General features: G+C 44.4%; 1 protein-coding gene across 7 annotated transcripts in view; it reads left to right on the top strand.

Annotated features, from left to right (window-relative positions):
* LOC137330999 (uncharacterized) overlaps positions 1-14,565 on the top strand; it is a 149,228-nt gene that overhangs the window by 10,174 nt on the left and 124,489 nt on the right. Inside the window, exon 1 of one of the 7 annotated variants that reach the window (XM_067994586.1) lies at positions 3,483-3,558. The exons of the other annotated variants lie outside the window; for them this stretch is intronic. The gene's annotated coding sequence lies outside the window, so the exon portion shown is untranslated. Of the gene's footprint in view, positions 1-3,482; positions 3,559-14,565 lie in introns of those variants that run through there. 7 annotated transcript variants of the gene reach the window in all.

Raw genomic sequence — 14,565 nt, 5'->3', positions numbered from 1 at the left:
ATGTTGAACAGTTGACACTATCAAGCGGAGAGTAGCCGATGTGACACCCTTGTTCAAGAAGGGAGAGAAAGATGCATCAGGTAACTATGGACCAGTTAGTCTAGCATCAGTTGTGGGCAAACTCTTAGAATGCAGAATTCAAGATAACATTAGCGAGCTGCATGGATTCATGAAGAAGAGCCAGTACACATCTGTTAAAGACAAGTTATACTTGACAAAATTAATAGTTGTTTTGAAGAAGTGATCGATTGGATAGATAGAGGGCATACAGTAGATGTAGTGTATTCGGATTTTCAGAAGACATTCGTTAAGTTATCTCACAAGAAGCTTGTTAGAAAAATTCAGGCATATGGTATACTAGGAAATGCAGCAGCACGGATAGAGAGTTGCTTGATGGACAGTTAGCAGAGAGTTAGGGCAAATGAGTGTTGCTCGGATTGGAGAAGGTTTAGAAGATGTGTTCCCCAGGAGTCAGTGCTGAGTCTACTTATGCTCTTGGTATCTATAGAAGACTTGGACTTGGTACAGGGAACACAATCTCAATATTTTTTTTTGCTGGTTTGTTCTGTTTGATTTTTGTGGGCCAGGAAGTTTAGATGTGTCTGTCCCTAACATTGTTGCCTCATTGGAGGATAAATCGTCAATATATTATTCCGACCAAATATCCTCTCCATCGCCTCTGCCTCTGCTTCAGCCCATTTGCCGCTGAAACCCTCTTCCATGCTTTTGACACCTTCAGACTTGACTATTCCAATGCTCTCCTGGCCGTCCTCCCATCTCCCACCCTCCGTAAACTTCAGATCATCCAAACCTCTGCTGACTGTATCCTATCTTGCACCAAGTCCTGCTCACCCATCAGCCAGTCCCCAACACCCCCAATTTAAAATTCTCATTCTTATGTTTAAATCCCTCTTTGGCCTCACCCCTTCCTATCTCAGTGAACCCCCTCGAGCCCTACATACCCTTCCCCAAACTGCCCATTTCTCCAACTCTGACCTCTTGCGCATCCTCCCCTCCCTTCACCGCACCATTGGCCTTCAGCTGGAAAGGCCCCATACTCCCTTAACCCCTGCTCCTCTCCACCTCCCTCTTTTTTTAAGACCCTCCTTGAAATCCATCTATTTGACCAAGCTTTTGTCCACCCCTCCTAATATCTCTTTCTTTGGCTCAGCATCCATTTCTTTAATTACGTCTCTGTGAAGAGTCTTGGGACGTTTTTACTCCGTTAAAGGCCCTGCACAATTGCAAGTTGTTGTTGTTGATATCAGTACCTTGAGATACAGTCATTGTAACCTTATATATGGCCCCCAAAACGTTAATGATATGCACTTAAAGTGGCCAACGCAGACAAGAAGCTTGGATACTCCTGGTCTAGACGCAGTTATATTTTAAAGCTCCTTGGAGAGTATTTCCAAAATGATCTCACTTCTTTGCAGGCTGTCGTAGACCTGTTGAATGCATAGATATTAGTTCCCACATACACAGAGTGTCCTGTTCAGGAACGTTTACCAAGTCTAGAGAAGCGAAAAGATGAAAAGGTATCTATCCCTTTGACCGTTAAAGCTGATAGTACTGTTGTAATTATACTACATGTCTCGCAACAGTCATACAACAAAAAAATGCTTTATAAGAATTCTGATTAATCATTTTGATGCTTAGCCAACAACAACAACTTGAATTTATATAGCGCCTTTAACATAGTAAAACGTCCCAAGGTGCTTCACAGGAGCGATATCAGACAAAATTTGACACTAAGCCACATAAGGAGATATTAGGACAGGTGACCAAAAACCTAGTCAAAGAGGTAGGTTTAAAGGAGGGGAGAGAGGTAGAGAGGCGGAGAGGTTTAGGGAGGGATTTCCAGAGCTTGGGGCCTAGGCAGCTGAAGGCACGGTCGCCAATGGTGGGGCGAATGAAATCGGGGATGCGCAAGAGGCCAGAATTGGAGGAACGCGGAGATCTAGAGGGGTTGTAGGGCTGGAAGAGGATCCAGGCTCGTGCTTGTGTTTTGATGCTATTTTGTCTCACAGCACAAACACAAGGAGGCACTGGATCTGCACAGTCAATTGAAGAGATAACTGGGAGGAGAAGATCGGAGAGCAGATCGCAAGGCCCATGAGAGTCACTGCTGTCGGGCCTACAGGAGCGGCACAGTTTACTTTGAGACGTGTTGCCCAAGGCAGGAAAACTGTGGGTCTGGAGTCGATGGCAGTCAAAGTGTTACTGCCTCTTTACAATACACTGTCAGGATGAGTGTGAAAATATGTAGTGACGCTTCCTGGACATCCTGTTTCAATGACAACCTGTTTGAGGCTAGCTGGTTAAATGTGAGTCTTGTTTCAATGCCAAAATGATAAAGCACCAAATTGGCAACAGCCAAGGTATGATTGGTAAACTATCTTGAACAACAATTGCATTTATATAGCGCCTTTAATGCAGGATAACTTCCTGAGGCACTTCACAGGAGCGTCATCAGTCTAAAATTGACACTGAGCTAAAGAAGCAGATATTGAGACAGGCAATTCAAAGCTTGGTCAAAGAGGTAAGTTTTAAGGAATGTCTTAATGGAGGAGAGAGAGGTGGAGAGGTTTAGGGAGGGAATTCCAGAGCTTAGGGCCTAGGCAGCTAAAGGCACAGCTGCCAATGGTAGGGCGAAGGAAGTGGGGGATGCACAAGAGGCCAGAGTTGGAAGGAACGCAGAGTGCTTGTAGGATTGTAGGGCTGGAGGAAGTTACAGAGATAGGGAGAGGCGAGGCCATGGAGGGATATGAACACAAGGATAAGAATTTTAAAATCGAGGCGTTGCCGGACTGAGAACCAATTTAGGCAAGCGAGCGCAGGGGTGAAGGGTGAACGGGACTTGGTGCAAGTTAGGATATGGGCAGCAGAGTTTTGGATGAGCTCATGTTTATGGAGGGTAGAAGATGAGAGCCAGGAGAACATTGGAACGGTGAAGTCTGGAGTTAACAAAAGCATGCATGAGGGTTTCAGCAGCAGATGAGCTGAGTCAGGGACGGAGACGGGCGATGTTACAGAGGTGGAAGCAAGCGGTCTTTGTGAAGGAGAGGATACGGGGTCGGAGGCTCAGCTCAGGGTCAAATAGGAAGAGGAGGTTACGAACAGTCTGGTCAAAGGGCAATTTAATGTACTATATGTACTTCACTTGATCAATTGCAACCCTTCTGAGAACTGTTCTGAACCCTGTGCAGCTAGCAACATAACCTGTGACACTACCTTTAATTTCATCATCAGTAGAACCACTCATGATCTGCAGTGCATTCTAGGTGTCAATGACATCACTAAGATCGGCTTTGTTGCCCCTTAGCTGTGCTTACGACTTAGGTACGGAATGATTAGCTCCATTCAGAAAACAAAACAAAGACACATTTCATTCAAGAGCCAAAATGTCATGGAAAGTAGCACAGCTGCAACTGATGTCATGTTAACCAGGATGCACTGCAGGCGGGAAAAACAAGGCAGTCCTGGCTGTGAGAGGAAGTTATCTCCATGATTCAGCAGCACGCAGTCTGGTTGCATGGCCGAGGATTGTATTTGTTAGTAGGTACAAGGTTTGATTGTTTTTATCTCCCCAATATGCTTTCATTTCTTCCTTTATCAATTCAAAATTCAAAGTGAGGCACTAACCAACAATCTTCTCTATGTGAAGGGCCCATAATCTCGGAGAAATGTTGTGCTTCGGTCATGTGGCGAGACGGGAGAAGCTGGGGTTATTCTCCTTAGAGCAGAACTCTGTCTCTGTCTCCTTCCTCCCCACCCCCCAGTTGGTTAAAGGTTGATCTAATTGAGGTATTTAAGATGAGTTGATAGGGTCGATAGAGAGAAACTATTTCCTCCAGTGGGGGGAGTCCAGAACAAGGGGGCATAACCTTAAAATTAGAGCTAGGCCGTTCAGGGGTGATGTCAGGAAGCACTTCTTCACACAAAGGGGAGTGGAAATCTGGAACTCTCTCCCCCAAATGACTGTTGAGTCTGGGGGTCAATCGAAAATTTTAAAACTGAGACCGATAGATTTTTGTTGGGTAAGGGTATTAAGGGTTACGGAACCAAGGTGGGCAGATGGAGTTAAGATACAGATCAGCCATGATCTAATTGAATGGTGGAACAGGCTCGAGGGGCTGAATGGCCTACTCCTGTTCCTTTGTTAACCTGGTTCTACTGACTAAGAGTGACTCAACATGAAATCTCATAGTGAGAGTTCCTGTACAGAATTTCATTCTAATTACGAACTTTAATAACCCAAGACTGCTGTGGGATCCGTGGAACTGGTACAGCACTGAAGATAATCGAATATTTAAAGCCATTCAGTGTTTTTGAAAATATATATTTTTTTATTGCTGACTTAATAACTTATTTATAACTGACTTATTTATCTTGAGTGGCTCGATGTTTAATGTGGACCTGAGCAGGAAACTCCCGGGCTCAAACTCCAGCTTATGTTGACATGGTGGCAGTAGAGCTATAGCAATAGGCCCCAGTGGCCATGAACTAGGGAGGGGACTATTTAGTCCAGGATCCTGCTCCAAAAATGTGTTTGTGTGGAGGTCGATTATAATGGAATTGAAAACCGGGCGGTTTTCTATTAGGGCGGCTGATCTGCAACGTGAGATTTATGCCCGGGCGTTAGGTTTAAAGTTTGAGTGTCAGCCGTGGCTCAGTGGGTAGTGCTCTCACTTTTGAGGCAGAAGGTTGTGGGTTCAAGTCCCACTCCAGAGACTTGAGCCCATCATCTAAGCTGACCCCCACCCAGTGCAGTACTGAGGGAGTGCTGCACTGTTGGAGGGTGCCGTCTTTCGGATAAGGCCTTAAACCAAGGCCCTGTCTGCCCTCTCAGATGGACGTAAAACATCCCACGGCACTGTTTCGTAGAAGAGCAGGGGCGTTCTCCCTGGTGTCCTGGCTAATAATTAGCCCTCAACCAACATCACTAAAACAGATGATCTGGTCGTTATCACATTGCCGTTTGTGGGATCTTGCTGTGCACAAATTGGCTGCCGTGTTTCCTACATTACAACAGCGACTACGCTTCAAAAGTACTTCATTGGCTGTAAAGCATTTTGGGACATCCTGAGGATGTGAAAGGCGCTATTTAAATTAAAGTCTTTCTTTCTTTAACACGCTAACCTATGATGCACCACAAAATGCAGTGAATGCAGGTTCTATGCAAGTGTACACAAGATAAATGGGAGGTTCCTGATTCAGTAGGGAGGAACCTCATCATTGACACTAAGGCAGGAGAGAGGCCTCGTCATGCCTGGAAAGTAGACCTGTTTTTTTGTTCTTCAGTTGTCCAATATTAAAACCCTGTAAAACTTTTAAGATCGCACATTTGTGATTGCTCCCTATCTCCACCCTACATGTTGAGCTATCAAAACGTTAGGTCGGCCTCTCCAATATGTTACTAGCTGGCCTCATCGCACCAATCCTCCAGCTCACTCGCAAATTCTGCAGCCCACATCCTCTCCGGGGCTAAATCTCACTCCCCCTCCCTCCGGTCTCCACTGGTTCCTTGTGCCCCTGCAGGTCGATTTCAAAAATCCTCGTGTTTGTTTTCAGATCTCTTCATAGCCTCGTCCTACCCTCCCTTGGTGATCTCTTCCTGCCTTACCTCCCTGCTCCCGAACCACCCGTCCCTCTAACACCAGTCTACTTCGTGCCCCTCGTTCCCTCCGCTTCACCATTGGAGACTGCTTGTTCAGCCACTGCCCTTCTGCCTGCTCCCAGTTCTCTACCCAGTGCTTCCACTTTGCCACCTCTCTCCCAGCTTTCAAACACCTCCTTGAAGGCCTTCTTTTCGACAATGCCTCTGCTCTTCCTCCAAGTCTCTCCATTTCTCCCCCCTTTCCCCATGCTTGCTGTCCACCATATTCTTTTCCTCCTTAATGTAAACCATCCTGAGGACATTTTCTTGTATGAGTGTTATGGAAGTGTAAGTCATTGTTGAGTAAAGACTTATTTGGCCCTAGGCACTGCCTATATTCCGCCATGCTCATCTTCATCACCTTTCTATGCGTACTCTTCTTATTTTCTCCCCTTTTTGTTAGCTTGCGGGCATTGGATTGGATAGGCAAACCAACGTGCCTGTTTCATCAAATTCACTCTATTGGGAACTAAAGGAACTCTGTGTTCCTCCAACTCCGTCCCTTTTGCATCCCCCCACTTCCTTCGCCTCACCGTTGGCGGCCGTGCCTTCAGCCGTCTAGGCCCCAAGCTGTGGAATTCCCTCCCTTAACCTCTCCGCCTCGCCACCTCTCTCTCCTCCTTTAAGACCCTCCTTGAAACCTATCTCTTTGACCAAACATTTGGTCACCTGTCCTAATATCTCCTTTAGCTCGGTGTCAATTTTTGTTTGATTTACGTTCCTGTGAAACCTCATTGGGACGTTTTACTACATTAAAGACGCTATATATATGCAAGTTGTTGTTAATGCAAAAAGCACATGAATGCAAATTCCTGGTAAAAAAGGCTCTGCACCAGCAGCACAGTTAGAAAGTCGGCCCTATAATATCCCAGCTTTTGAGGTGGGGATGCGCCCTCTTCCCCAGAATCAGCTCTGCTGCTAAGAGGGCGGTGCTGAGCGGAGGCCAAACACATCCCCAGCCAATAGGCAGGGAAGGAAAAAAATCAAAGGGCCAGTCACGCTGGGCCTGGCGCATCACATAGCAACTGGTCTCAGAATGACATTGGCAGATGCTTTTAACCTGAGGAAGATTTCAGGAGACTGAACAGTCAGCCAAGTGTGGAAGGGATGAGGTGCAGCCAAGCCTGCTGGGGAATTCAGGGCCCACTTTGGGGCTCCAGCAATGTTGAGCCTAGAAATTACTGGCCCTGAAATTTGCAAGGGGTGGATGGGTCTCCTGTCTCAACATTAGCGGAATCCCCAGAGAAACAGTGGGAATGGTAGGTGATTGGGAGCAACCGTGTGAAATTTCTGGGCCGCTGTGTAGTGATTGGCGAATTAATAAGTCGATCACAGTGGCCTTGTGTCTTTGAGTACAAAAGCAAGGAAGTTATGCTACATTTTTATAAAACACTGGTTAGGCCTCAGCTGGAGTATTGTGCTCAGTTCTGGGCACCACACTTTAGGAAGGATGTCAAGGCCTTTGAGAAGATGCAGAAGAGATTTACTAGAATGGTACCAGGGGTGGGGGACTTCAGTTATGTGGAGAGATTGGAAAAGCTGGGATTGTTCTTCTTAGAGCAGAGATGGTTAAGAGGAGATTTGATAGAGGTGTTCAAAATCATGAACGGTTTTGATAGAGTAAATATGGAGAAACTGTTTCCAGTGGCAGAAGGGTCGGTAACCAGAGGACACAGATTTAAGGTGATCGGCAAAAGAACCAAAGGCGACATGAGGAAACATTTTTTTATGCAGAGAATTGTTATGATCTAGAATGCACTGCTTGAAAGGGTGGTGGAAGCAGATTCAATAGTAACTTTCAAAAGGGAATTGGCTATAAACTTGAAGGGAAAACATTTATAGGACTGTGGGGAAAGAGCAGGGATTACTAATTGGATAGGTCTTTCATAGAGCTGGCACAGACACGATGGACTGAATGGCCTCCTTCTATGCTGTACCATACTATGATACTATGATTGTTTAGTGGCTGATAAGGTAACTGATAGGAAGTGGAATAGGTGAGGGAGGGGACAGCTATTGTATAATGCTCACAACTATGACTCATTCTCTTATCTGTACCAGCATTAAAGGAACTGAAGATTTTTCACAAAGGCTTCATTTATTCAATACAAAACATACCAATACACTAAGTAACGAGATAACATTCGTTGGTTCCCCAAGTACCTGCAACCTCCACTGCCTCACCCATTCGGCCATTCATAGTGCTTATGTTACTGGACTAATAATCCAGAGGCTTGGACTAATCATCCAGGGGACATGCATTCAAATCCCACCACGGCATTTTGAGAATTTGAATTTAGTTTAAAAAAAAATCTAGAAATAAAAAGTTGATACCAGTAAAACGTGACATTGAAAGATTGTCATAAAAAAACCAACTGATTCACTGATGTCCCTTTAGGGAAGGAAATTTGCCATCCTTACCCAGTCTGGGCTATATGTGACTCCAGTCCCACACCGATGTGGTTGACTCTTAACTGCCCTCTGAAGTGACTTAGCAAGCCATTCATTTGCACAAGGGCAACTAGGGATGGGCAATAAATGCCAGCCTTGCCAGCGATGCCCCCGGTCCCGGAATGAATTAAAATAAATTCTTCAAGCATGAGCAGCCCCAGCCGCTATCTCAATTGATACCAGCTAACTCAGCACACAACACAGCTCCTTCCCAATAAATGTCTGATCCCAGGAGATATTTCAACAAATTTTATTTAATGCCTTTGTTTTGGTGCGTTGCAGCATATTTTGTCTATTGAACTGATCCTGGATCAGTACCAGAGCCCTAGTCAGGAAGGACAGATTGCCCTGGAAGTGTGGAGACCATCTCTATTGTGTTGATGAACCACTGTACCTTCTCCAAGAACTACAGTCCCAGTACAAAGGCAGGAAGTAGAAGTTTAGCTGTAACAATTCTCTTTTATTTCTTGTGGTTAAAGTTTAAACACTTTTTTTGTCTTGTTACTTCTTGAGCCTTACCTGTCACTCACTAATGGCGTTGGTTTGACTCAGTTGGTAGCACCATCACCTCAGGTTCAAGTGCATTACATAAAATTACGTAGAATTTACAGCACAGAAACAGGCCATTCGGCCCAACTGGTCTATGCTGGTGTTTATGGTCCACACGAGCCTCCTCCCACTCTACTTCATCTAACCCTATCAGCATATCCTTTTATTCCTTTCTCTCTCATGTGTTTATCTAGCTTCCCCTTAAATGCATCTATGCCATTCACCTCAACTACTCCTTGTGGTAGCGAGTTCCACATTCTAACCACTCTCTGGGTAGAGAAGTTTCTCCTGAATTCCCCATTGGATTTATTAGTGACTATCTTATATTTAAGGCCCCTAGCTTTGGTCTCCCCCACAAGTGGAAACATCTTCTCCACATCTGCCCTATCAAACTCTTTCATAATCTTAAAGACCTCCATCAGATCACCCCACGGCCTTCTCTATTCTGGAGCAGTATCACTCCAGGACTTCAGTTCATTATCTATGGGAGTTGAAGTACAGTTGTTTCTCTCAAAAATATTCAGGAGGCCTGGTCATATATGTTTGGCCATTCAAGATGGAAACTTGTTGGAGCAATTAAAAACATGGGATGGGCAAGTTTATGGGTAAGGTTGTGAGTTTTTCTCTGAATTAAGTTTGTCATGCATGTTTTCTATACTTTCCTTTAGTTGGGGACCACCCCCGCCCCTAAGAATATTGACACGTTCTTGAGGCCTTCCTGCAAATATTGAATACTCCCAGGGAACCCAATTCCCAATTTCTAAAAGACAGAGCAGACTACCCAAAGCAAAACAGTGCTATCACTGCAGAAAAAAAATGTATTAGCATGCAGCAGTATACTGTGAGTCAACAAATACAGAAAAAAATCAGAAATCTGATGACCTCATGGACCCCTTTAAGGTCTAGTTTAATCTATGGAACCAAACCTCAGCAAGAGTCGTAGGAACAAGGGAACAGGTGTAGGCCATTCAGCCCCTCAAACCTGTTCCACCATGGCTGATCTGTATCTTAACTCCATTTACCTGCCTTGGTTCCATAACCCTTAATACCCTTGCCTAACAAAAATCTATCAATCAATCAATGGGTGTATGGAATTCGCTGCCCGAATTGGTGGTAGAGGCAGGGACCCTCAACTCTTTTAAAAAGTACCTGGACCTGCACCTAAAGTGCTGTAAGCTGCAGGGCTACGGACCGGGTGCTAGAAGGTGAGATTAGAAAGGGCACCTGGTTGTTCTTCGAGCTAGCACGGACACGATGGGCCGAATGGCCCCGTTCTGTGCTGTATCTTTTCTATGGTTCAATGGTTCTATGGACCCCCAGCCTCAACAGCTTTTTGGGGCTCAGAGTTCCAGATTTCCACTACCCTTTTGAATCACCACCTTCAAGAGAGGAGACGGAAAATAGTTTCTGATGGAAGGAACCCAAAAGGTGATTTGGGGCTTCCCATCATTCCTCTTATGCGCAAAGCTGATAAAATGTTGCAGAAAATGCTGACAAGGACTCTTTAAAAGCAGCAAAAAATTTGAAAAAAACACTGAAGCACCAATCCAGGAAACTCTGTTTTGTTATCGAGAAGATTTCTCCAGATAATGAATGGAAATTCCCAGGAAGGGGGAGGGGAGAGAATGGGGGAGGTCCCAATACAAAGAAGGACAGAACATTCTGCTATACCCAATCATTTAATTATTTTTTTTATCATCTTCTTGAGCTTGTAAATAATTAGATTTAGCGCAGCGCCTGGCAGGAAAAGCCATACTAAACAACCACCACAGCATACAGTCAGACACATATTGGCTCATATCCTGCACGGGTCAAGGGTCATGTAGCAGAGCTCTCGGACTTTGCCCCGGTCATTGTCTACGACATCGCCCATTGAAATGTTAGTTTTAAAAAAAAGTGTTTTCCTTTCACTGTCCATTGTATCAGTAATGATTAAAATGCACAAAAAAGTGCCTTGTCTTAATGGGCAGTCTTTGTCACTCGACACTGATGGTGACATCAGGCAGATAGGGCATTGCACGTGTCACCCATTCAGTGGCCTGGAGATAAACCTTTAACCCCTCCGCTGCTGAACATACCCTTTGAGTTTTAGGGGTTGTTCAGCGATCCTGTGCTCACAGGGTTAAAGAAAGAAAGAACTTGCATTCATTTACCCACTTTCACACCCTCAAGGACATCCCAAAGCACTTTACAGCCAATTAAGTACTTTTGAAGTGTAGTCCACTGTCAATAAATAGGATTTGTGCACAGTAAGCTCCCACAATCAGCTAATTCCTGGTATGGGGCTTGAATCCATTCCTCCAATACTGTACTGGAGGGTCAGCCTATATTATGGGGTCATATTTTTGGCTGGCGAGGGGTGGGGGGTCTGGAACCCACCCTCCCAAACTGTACTGGAGGGCCAGCCTATCCAGTAATATGGTCTTGTGTCCTGGTGAGGGGCTCAAACCCATATCCTTCAGATATAGGAGGCAAGAGAACTCCCAAGCTTTTAATAACCCACAAAAACTCCAGCTGCTATACATTATCAAAATAACAAATGGCCGCAGAGGCAGAAGGCGATAATTGAATCTTGGGTTGTAAGGAGATTGAAAATCACTCAAACTTTGATCTCAATGCTTATCACATCATCGTAGCCCCTTAATTCAATGGTTGCTTTGTTTCTCACTGCCAGTCTCTATTATCCAATTTGGTGTATACTTCTGTAGTACTCGTGATAGCATTATTTTTGTACCAACGACCTTGGAACAATATCTCTCAGTCTCAGTCAATGTCACTTTATCTTTTTGATAAAATGGCAGGGGAATTTTTTACATTTTAGTTAGAACGTCGAGCACTGTGAAGAAAAATGATTGTTACCGACCGTACAATGTGAGCATAAGGCTAATTTAATCTCAGCATTCAGTGGTGTCCATGACTCATGTGTGAGTCATCCTGTTCAGCATCAAAAGCTGATGGAACCAGCAACCCTGGGCTCAGTTGGTGCAGTGTGCCACCTGGCGAGGTACTGAACTATACCAACCAGGAAGGCCGCTGCTGCGATCTTGACTAAGCTGACTGCAACTCGGGCAACTTCTGGGTCGCTGCAGTTGCTGGAAGGAAATTGGCTTTTATTGCTAGGGGGATAGAATATAAAAACAGGGAGGTATTGGTGAGACCGCACCTGGAATACTGCATACAGTTTTGGTGTCCATACTTAAGAAAAGACATACTTGCTCTCGAGGCAGTACAAAGAAGGCTCACTTGGTTAATCCCGGGGATGAGGGGGCGGACATATGAGGAGAGGTTGAGTAGATTGGGACTCTACTCATTGGAGTTCAGAAGATTGAGAGGCGATCTTATTGAAACATATAAGATTGTGAAGGGGCTTGATCGGGTGGATGCGGTAAGGATGTTCCCAAGGATGGGTGAAACTAGAACTAGGGGGCATAATCTTAGAATAAGGGGCTGCTCTTTCAAAACTGAGATGAGGAGAAACTTCTTCACTCAGAGGGTAGTAGGTCTGTGGAATTTGCTGCCCCAGGAAGCTGTGGAAGCTAAATCATTAAATAAATTTAAAACAGAAATAGACAGTTTCCTAGAAGTAAAGGGAATTAGGGGTTACGGGGAGCGGGCAGGAAATTGGACATGAATTTAAATTTGAGGTTAGGATCAGATCAGCCATGATCTTATTGAATGGCGGAGCAGGCTCGAGGGGCCGATTGGCCTACTCCTGCTCCTATTTCTTATGTTCTTATGAGTAAGGAGGGTAAAAATCAGCTGGTGTTTCTGCTCCTCAATGTCATCCGGTGACTCCTGTCAGGAAAGTGCAAATGTGTGGACATTGGGTGAGGGCAGAATCAGGGTTGAGTGCGATGCTGGCCCACCCCCCACAGCCAAATAACACCTGAAGCATGGCGCCTCGGACCAGGTAATGCTGCCTGGCTGGCTGGCACATGTGGAATTTTATTCATCCAAAACTCTGCTGCCCGTATCCTAACGCACACGAAGTCCCATTCACCCATCACCCGCTGTGCTCACTGACCAACATTGGCTCCCGATCTGGCAACGCCTCGATTTTAAAATTCTCATCCTCAAATCCCTCCACAGCCGATAAAATACTATTGAAGTGTAGTCACTATTGTAATGTAGGCAAACACAACAGCCAATTTGCCCACAGCAAGGTCCCACAAACAGCAATGAGATAAATGACCACATCATCTGTTTTTGGTGGTGTCTGTTGAGGGATAAATGTTGGCTATAACCTTTTAAGTAAATTACAGCTGGAAAAAATTCCTGGCTTCAGGAGTGTTGGCGAATCCTCAGAGTTACATTCTTCAAATAAATTCTCAAGAATCCTCTGCATCCCTGACCAGCAGATGGGAGATATGGGAATAATTCTTATGGTGCAATATACTGAACCACAGTAATGGATTATATTGGTGACCATTTATTGGTACCATGGGAGCTCAATCTGGATTATTTATTAAATTGAATTTTGATGTGCGAATGATTAGTGTGGTAATATCAGTTTTGAAATGATCATTTTGCCATCTATAAAGGAAGATATGTGTCATTGGGGAAATTTGTTAAGACTGTTTTAATTTCTGGAAACATTCTGAATCAAAAACATTACAATAGCCACTGACATCAGACCACAGCAGTTGCTGTATCAGATTTTCTCCAGTGCAGTACTGAGGGAGTGCTGCACTGTCGGAGGTGCCGTCTTTCGGATGAGACATTAAACCGAGGCTCCATCTGCCCTCTCAGGCGGCATTATTTCGAAGACGAGCAGGGGAGTTCTCCCCAGAGTCTTGGCCAATATTTACCGTTCAACCGACATCACTAAAACAGATTATCTGGTCATTTATCTCATTGCTGTTTGTGGGATCTTGCTGTGCGCAAATTGGCTGCCGTGTTTCCTATGTTACAACAGTGACTACACTTCAAAAGTACTTAATTGGCTGTAAAGCACTTTGGGACATCCTGAGGTCATGAAAGGCGCTATATAAATACAAGTGGTTCTTTTTCTTTCTTTCCTATAGTGTACGTGTATGTGTGTATATCTCTCGCTCTTGTTTTGATTTGCTCTTGGGTTGTGAGCAATACTGACAAGGCCGGCATTTATTGTCCATCCTTTCTTACCCTGAGACGGTGATAGTGGGCCTTCTCCTTGAATCACTGCAGTCCGAGTGTTGATGATATTCCCATGATAATGTTAGGTAAGGAATTCCAGGGTTTTGATGATTTAATGCCCAGATTAGTTATACATATAACAAATAAGCTCCAAATGCACTTTAAAAAATATTTTTAGTCCACAGATACACTTTCTGGGGCATGCCTGGATGTTGTCTTATGTGAAGGTTTATTTTCTTTAAGATTGGTTGCAGCCAATTTTTAAGATAAGGAGGATATTCCCTGAATATGTTAATTATTGCACTTGATGAATTGCCCAAATTTGGCAATTAAACAGGGAATAGGGTTGGGACAGTGATGAGTTTAATTTTTTTTAAATACATAAATGTTTCCATATATAGGATTTTCTCTTAAACATGTTAATCCCTCCATTAAAATAGTGGACAGAGAAATGTCGTATGAATACGTTTGTCTGCTATTATCATAAACTGTAATATCTAGCTTCCTGTTTTAAAGTTTTAAAAGATAGAGTCATAGAATCATAGAATAGTTATGGCACAGAACGAAGCCATTCAGCCCATTGAGCCCGTGCTGGCTCTTTGTAAGAGCAATCCAGTTAGTCCCATTCCCCCGCTCTTTCCCCGTAGCCCTGCAAAATTTTTTCCCTTCACGTATTCCTTTCTGAAAGCCACGATTGAATCTCCTTCCACCACCCTTTCAGGCAGCGCATTCCAGATCATAACTACTCGCTGCGTAAAAAAAGTTTTTCCTCATGTTGCCTTCGGTTCTTT

The sequence above is a fragment of the Heptranchias perlo genome, chromosome 13 (genome assembly GCF_035084215.1).
Source record: "Heptranchias perlo isolate sHepPer1 chromosome 13, sHepPer1.hap1, whole genome shotgun sequence".
Taxonomy (NCBI): Eukaryota; Metazoa; Chordata; class Chondrichthyes; order Hexanchiformes; family Hexanchidae; genus Heptranchias; species Heptranchias perlo.
Note: the sequence above shows the minus strand (reverse complement) of the source record. Positions and strands in the feature narration are given on the sequence as shown.